Source organism: Diceros bicornis, chromosome 34 (assembly GCF_020826845.1).
Source record: "Diceros bicornis minor isolate mBicDic1 chromosome 34, mDicBic1.mat.cur, whole genome shotgun sequence".
In the NCBI taxonomy this organism is placed as follows: domain Eukaryota; kingdom Metazoa; phylum Chordata; class Mammalia; order Perissodactyla; family Rhinocerotidae; genus Diceros; species Diceros bicornis.
This window is the reverse complement of record NC_080773.1, coordinates 25,724,536-25,730,572: the sequence shown is the minus strand read 5'-3', so window position 1 is coordinate 25,730,572 and position 6,037 is coordinate 25,724,536. Positions and strand designations below refer to the sequence as shown.

General features: G+C 65.3%; 1 protein-coding gene across 1 annotated transcript in view; it reads left to right on the top strand.

The window, feature by feature from the left end:
• Positions 1–2,479: 2,479 nt before the first annotated feature.
• The window catches only part of LRRC4B (leucine rich repeat containing 4B), a 40,097-nt gene continuing 36,539 nt past the window's right edge, over positions 2,480–6,037 (top strand). The window contains exon 1 of the mRNA XM_058529950.1: positions 2,480–2,831. The gene's annotated coding sequence lies outside the window, so the exon portion shown is untranslated. The remainder of the gene's footprint in view (positions 2,832–6,037) is intronic.

Here is a 6,037-nt window from a genome sequence, read left to right as displayed (position 1 = left end):
ATGAAAAATGGGGGTCGGGGGTCAGGGGTCAGGTTGCTCAGGCCGGCCGCTTGAGTTAAGCTTTAGGGCAAAGTTTAGGGGCCAGCGGGTAACGCTGAGGTTTGCTTTTGTGTCTGAGCTAACCCTGGGGCTCTGTCATCGCCTTCGTCCACTCTCCTTGGCTCTCACCATGCTTCTGCCACCTGTCTGACGTCCTCTCCCAAACAGGCCAAGCTTGCTGCCTTCCCAGGGCCTCTGCTCCCCAGACCCCTCTGCCTGAGGGCTCTTGCCTGCTCCCACACGGCTGCCTCCTCCCCATCAGTTAGGAGGCCTCCCCCATCACCCTCCGCCCCGCCAGCCCCCTCCTCCCTAGCACCTTCTTTGATTTCTCTGAAACGGGCCCTCGGGTTAGCTCTCTTTTGGAAAGTAGTCTCCCGGAGAGCAGGGACCCCCTCTGTCCTGTTCTCCAGCTGATTCTCAGGGCCCTGAACAGCGCAGGCACTCAGTGAACACCGGTAGCTGACTGCAGCTCATGGCAGCTCATTTCTCCTCCGTCACACGGGGACAGTCATACCCTACGGGCAGGGCTTCAGACCAGGACCAGGGAGGATCACAGGCTGGTAAGACATTGAAATTCTCCCCTACATCCCGCCTCTGGCCTCTCCCCAGGGCCCTCTAGTAACTAAAGGGTTAACTCTGAGCACAACGGGGGCCTCCAAGACCTGCTCTGCTGTGCCCACCAGCGCCCACAGCCCTAGGAGTCAGCTCAGGGTGGTTGTTCAGAATCAAGATGTTTCTGAAGTGCTCAGCACAGAGTCTGATGGTGCACGCACACACGCACGCAGGCCACGCTGGCTGCTATTACTATTGTTTCCCCAGTGTTACCACTGACCTTGGGCCTACGCTGTGCTGCGCTCCGGGTGTTCACACTCCTCCTAAACCAGACCTTAGCAGAGCCCAGGTGGGAGTCCAAAGCTGCACAACCCACCTGTCGCTCTCCGGCCCTCCTCTCTGTTCCTTGGTTTCCCCTCTCTGTAGCGCTCACGTCGTCTCCAAGTTAACCAAGCCCCACCCACAGCTGCTTCTCTGCGCCCAAATGTGACCTCCCTCGTCTTGTGAACTCATCATCTGTCTCTCACTCTGGTTCATTACAGATGTCTGTCTGGCCCGCTTTCCCTCCCCCTCCAAGCCCCCTCTTTCCCCAGACCCGCCTCCACGGCGCCCCATTTCTGCCTGTGGTGGGGAAGGCCCACTTTCCCTTCCTGGGGCTCTCAGAAGGAGAAGGCGAAGCGGGAGGGCCAGTCTCTGGGGCCCTGGCACTGACGGCAGGATCCTTCATCAGTTCTCTCTCCTCCACGTCCATAGTTAGTAGCTGGACTTCTTGGGGGGACAAGGGAGAGGTGAGATTTCTGCCCTAATTTCACAACCTGAAAGGCAGTTCAGTGCCCAGGACCGGGACTGCCTCCTTTTAGCCCCCTCTGGGTTTCTTTGCCCCCAAATTCCCAGTGCCCCCCATCCTTGGTGCCGCAGCCCTTGGGGGTAGTGGACAGGAGGAGTTGATGGGGCGGGGGAGGGCAAGGTGATCTCTCTGAGGCCTCTGCCATCCCCCCTCCCCCCTCCCCACACCCGAGGTGCAGTGGCGGCTTCACAGCTCTAAATGTGTCCCCAGCACCCGCTGCCAGCACCTGGGGGAGGTGAGAACTCGGGTGGGGAGGCTGTGGGGCCACGGCCCCTGCCCCCTCCCAGGCGCCTCCACCTGACAGGTCTGGGCCAGGGCCCCCCTTCTTCTCTAGCTCCTCCAAGATCCCCCGTCCAGCCCAGGACCCCGGATTTGGAGCCTGCCCTGCTCTCTGAGAGCCTCCTTTCCTCCCGGCCTCTCCCTCCTCTCCCCTCCCTCTCCCTCCCCCCGCATCCCTGCTCCTGGGCCCTTTCCTGCCCCGGTCCCCTAACCACCTCTCCTGGTGCTCTGCCCGCTCCCTCTGGCTCCCCAGTGGGCTTCCCTCCATCGTCTCTCCCTACCTTCCCCTTCGCTCCCGCATTCATCCCGCTAATATTTATCACAGGGGCACTAGGAGTTTCTCCTGGCCTGGCCTGCCTTCTCGTCCCGACACCCCCCCCCTCCCCTCTTTCCCTCCTCTCCCCTCTTCCCTCCCTCTCTTCTCTCCCCCTTCTTCCTTCCCTGCCCTCTCTCTCCCCCCCTCCTTTTTCTCCCACCCCCTTCCCCCTGCTCTCCATCCCCCTCGCTCGCCCCCCTCCCCCGTCCATCCCCCTCGCTCGTCCCGCCCCCTCCCCCGTCCTCTGCGCTGCTCTCCCCCTCTCCTCTGCCCCCCCCCGCCCGGCAGCTCCCCTCCGGCCCGCCCTCCGCTCTCCTCCATCATCAGTATTCGGCTCCCGTCTCCGGCGCCCTCGGCTGCTCGCGGTCGCTGCCGCACCGTCCGAGGCGGGGGCCGGGGCCGGGGCCGGGGCCGGGGGGGTGGGTGGGGGGAGCGCGGCGCCGGCGGCCCGCGGAGGGAGGAAGGAAGGAAGGAAGGCAGGCTGGAAGGAAGGAAGCGAGGAAAGAAAGAAGGGAAGAAAGGCCGGCGAGAAGGAAGGCGGGCGGCGGGCCGCGCGGCGGGCGGGCGAGGCGGCGGAGCGGCCCCCCGAGCCCCCCGGGCCCCCCGAGCCCCCCGCGGCCGCTGCGGACGCCCCCTCCCCATCCCGGAGCCGGGGAGGGGGGAGCGAGAGACCCCGCCGGCCGCGCCCCGCCCCCCGCGCCTCCCGCAGCGGCCGCGCGCCCCGATCCCCGAGCCTCCTGGGGGGGTCCCCCCCCGCGGCCGGGCATGCTGCCCCCCGAAGGAGCCCCTCTCCTCGCTGTGAGTAGCCGCCGAGGGGCCCGGGCGGGGGTGGGGGGCCTTCTCTAATTAGGGGCCACTGGTCTCCGGCCTCCTCGGGAGGGGGGGGCGGCGGCAGAGGACAGTGGGCGGGGCCTGATGGAGAACCGAGGCGGGGGGCGGGGAGGCTGGGGGGGGGGGGTCTCCGGGCCGTCGAGTTGTGTATTGGGGGGTCGTCGCCAATGCCTGGGGACCGGCGGGGGGGTGTTCGTCCTGCGGCCGCTGCGTATCCAGCTGCGGGTTGAGGATGGAGGCTTAGGGTGGGGGGGGCTCGCCGCGCGGGTTTGGGCCCCCCTTTCCGGGGCGGGAGTGCGGGGTCTTCCCCCTCCATGGCCCCTCCCACCCTCCACACCGCTGCTGCTTGGGGGGGGCACGCCGGGGATGGGGAGGGGGAGAGGCGGGCACGGGGTTTCCTTGGTGACGGCGCCTGGCAGGAGCGGTTGCCGTGGCAACCGGGGAGAACCGGGGAGTTTGGGAAGTGAGAATGGGAGAGATGGAGGGGGTGACTAGAGAGAGACAACCCCCTCCCCAAGCTTCAGCCCTTCTCCTTCTGGGGTCCCCAACCCCTCCCTCTTCCCAAGACCCCCTTCCTTGACCCCATTCTGCTTCGGGCCGTTTCTCCTTGGGCACGTGTCTCTCTGGGACCAGGCCTCTCTCCCACCATCCTTAGCCCTCTCCTCTGAGGGACCTCTCCTCTCCCCATTTGCTGCCCTCCCGAGCCTTCCCCCGCCAGACACACACCTGCTCTTCTAGGACCTTCTAACTGCACCTCACCTTCCCCTCAGGATCCTCTCATCCCCGCATCTCTGACTCTCTCCCCCCAGATAGTCTCTTCCTTGGCCCTCTCTCCGGGATACCCCAACTTGAGCCTCTCTCTCCTCCAGCCCCACTCCCTGTTCCTCTCAGGACCCCCTGTCCCTCTCCTCTCTGCTTGGGACCCCTCCCCCCAGCACTCCAGCGTCTGTCTCTCAGACCCATCTCTGTCCAGGACCCCCTTCTCTGACCTTTCTTCACGCAGAGCCCCTGTCCCTGCCTCCTCGCCCCGTGGGATCCCCCAACCCCAGAGCCCCCAGTCCTAGGGCCCTCCTTTCTGGAACCTGTCCTTCTCGGACCCTCGACTCCTTCCAACTCCCCATCAGTCCCGGGAGCCAGAGGCCCAGGCTCTGTCCAGGGTTCCTCCCATGTTTTCAAGCCTCCACTTCCCTAGGATCCTCGTCCTCTTGGGCCAGGGGCCCAGCCAGTCCCTCCAGGGTATGAGTCCCATGCCCTTGATGCCCCCCCGCCCGCCCACCCCAGCCCCTTCCCACTGCCACTCCCACCTGACCCTCCTCTCCCCACCCCCACCTCTGCTGCTCCTCGGGAGCACCATCCCCTCCTCCCTGTCCTGCTCCCTGCAGCCTCAGACCCCGCTCTTCCAAAGAGACTTTCTCAGGGTGGGGAATTCCCCTGGGGAGAGCCCAGCTGGGAAGGCGGAGGGGGAAGGGAGCCTCAGGGCTGCCCCTCAGCCCCCTCCCCGCCCCCTCCCCAGCTGGGAGCTGCAGTGGAGCCTCCGCAGCCCCATTGCTATGCGCCTCACATCCCGAGTCCCGGCCGCGCAGCCGCCAGACAGGAACTCGGGCTCCAGCAGCAGCTGGGAGTAGCCCGAGTCGCTTCCCTCAAGGTCCAGGCGGCAGGCAGCATCCTCTCTCTCCCCCCAAAAACTCCCCACCCCCAGGGCCTCGGCCAGGATCAGCCCCTCCCTCCTCCTGTGGCATCTCTGTCTCCTCGGTCCTTCCAACCTGCATCTCACAGGTTCCTCTTCCCTTTCCCACCTTCCTCCGGCTCTTTCCGGGTCTCCTCTAATCCTGGCCACCCGATGATCCCAAACTCAGAAAGGAGAGACAGAGAGTGAAGCAGCAGAGAGAGAGAGAGAGACACTCGCAGGCAGGGACCAGGCAGGGGAAGGTGGGAGCCAGAGAGGGGGAGGCACAGCCGGAGCGAGAGAGGGGGACCCGACTCCCAAACAGACACACACACAACGAGGGCGCATCACCACGGAGCCAGACAGACACAGAGTTACTCACTTCATTTCCAAAAGAAAGGGGGAGTTGGGGAGAGAGGGGGACACACCATCTGCACACAGAGGAGCGTGCGAGGCAGAGACACAGGGAGCCACAGACTCAGGGAGAGTGGGGCCGACCCACAGAGCTGGTGAGAAGGAGCCACGAGTGGGGCGGGGGGGGGTGAGAGGCACAGTGTCTGACTTGTCACAGGGACCCCAATCAGCCGTGGGAGGGTGGGAGAATGGGAGAAAGACACAGAGGCATGTGTAGGCAGAGGTGGACACTCGTGTACGTGCACACACACACACACATGCAGAGTCATTCGCTGGCAGCCAGAGACCCAGATGTGGAATCAGCGAGACCCAGTTACAAGTGCGGCCGGGGGACCCAGAGTCAGCCAGGGGCCAGGAGAAAGACCTGGAGTCCCGTGCACGCACGGAGACACACACGGTCCCTCACACACAGAGACCTGGAGGCAGCACCTCATGGACACGCGCGCTCTGGCCTCCGCACGCATGCGGCCACCCCAGGACCTCACACTCACAGAGACACAGAGCGAGAGGCACGGAGGTGGCTCCTCTAAGAGGCAGCCCACGTCTTGCTAATACTGTCACAGAGCACACACCGCCAAACCCAGAGCCCAGCGTGAGGGGCAAACGTGTGTGGAGGGACGTCCCGCTCCATCAGGACACCGGCCGTCACCCTGAATCCCACCCAGAGGCGGCTGGGAGAATGCTCCCCACGTCAGAGGGCTCCCGGAGGTCTCCCTGCTACCCCAGGGGACGGCAGGTATCAGAGCCACTGACACGTCTCTTCAAAGTAGCTCCATGGCTAAGCACACGCGGGCACGCAGTCTCGCGCACACGTGCGCAGAGGCCACATGGAGAGGCAGATCCCCAGGGGGAGAGAGGTGCTGGGAGGGGAGGGGAAGCGCTGAGTTCTCAGCCTCCTCCAGTGCCTGGCTCCCCTCTCCACCTCGGTCCCCACCTCTGTCTCCTCTCCTCCTGCCCCCATGGTGCCCGGCTCACCTGCTGGGTTGGCAGCCCTCTCTCTTCATCCTCCCTCCCCATCTGTCATCCCTTCTCACCTCTCTGGCCCAGCATCTGTCATCAGGTGTCACCTGGGCCTCCGTCTCCATCAAGCCTC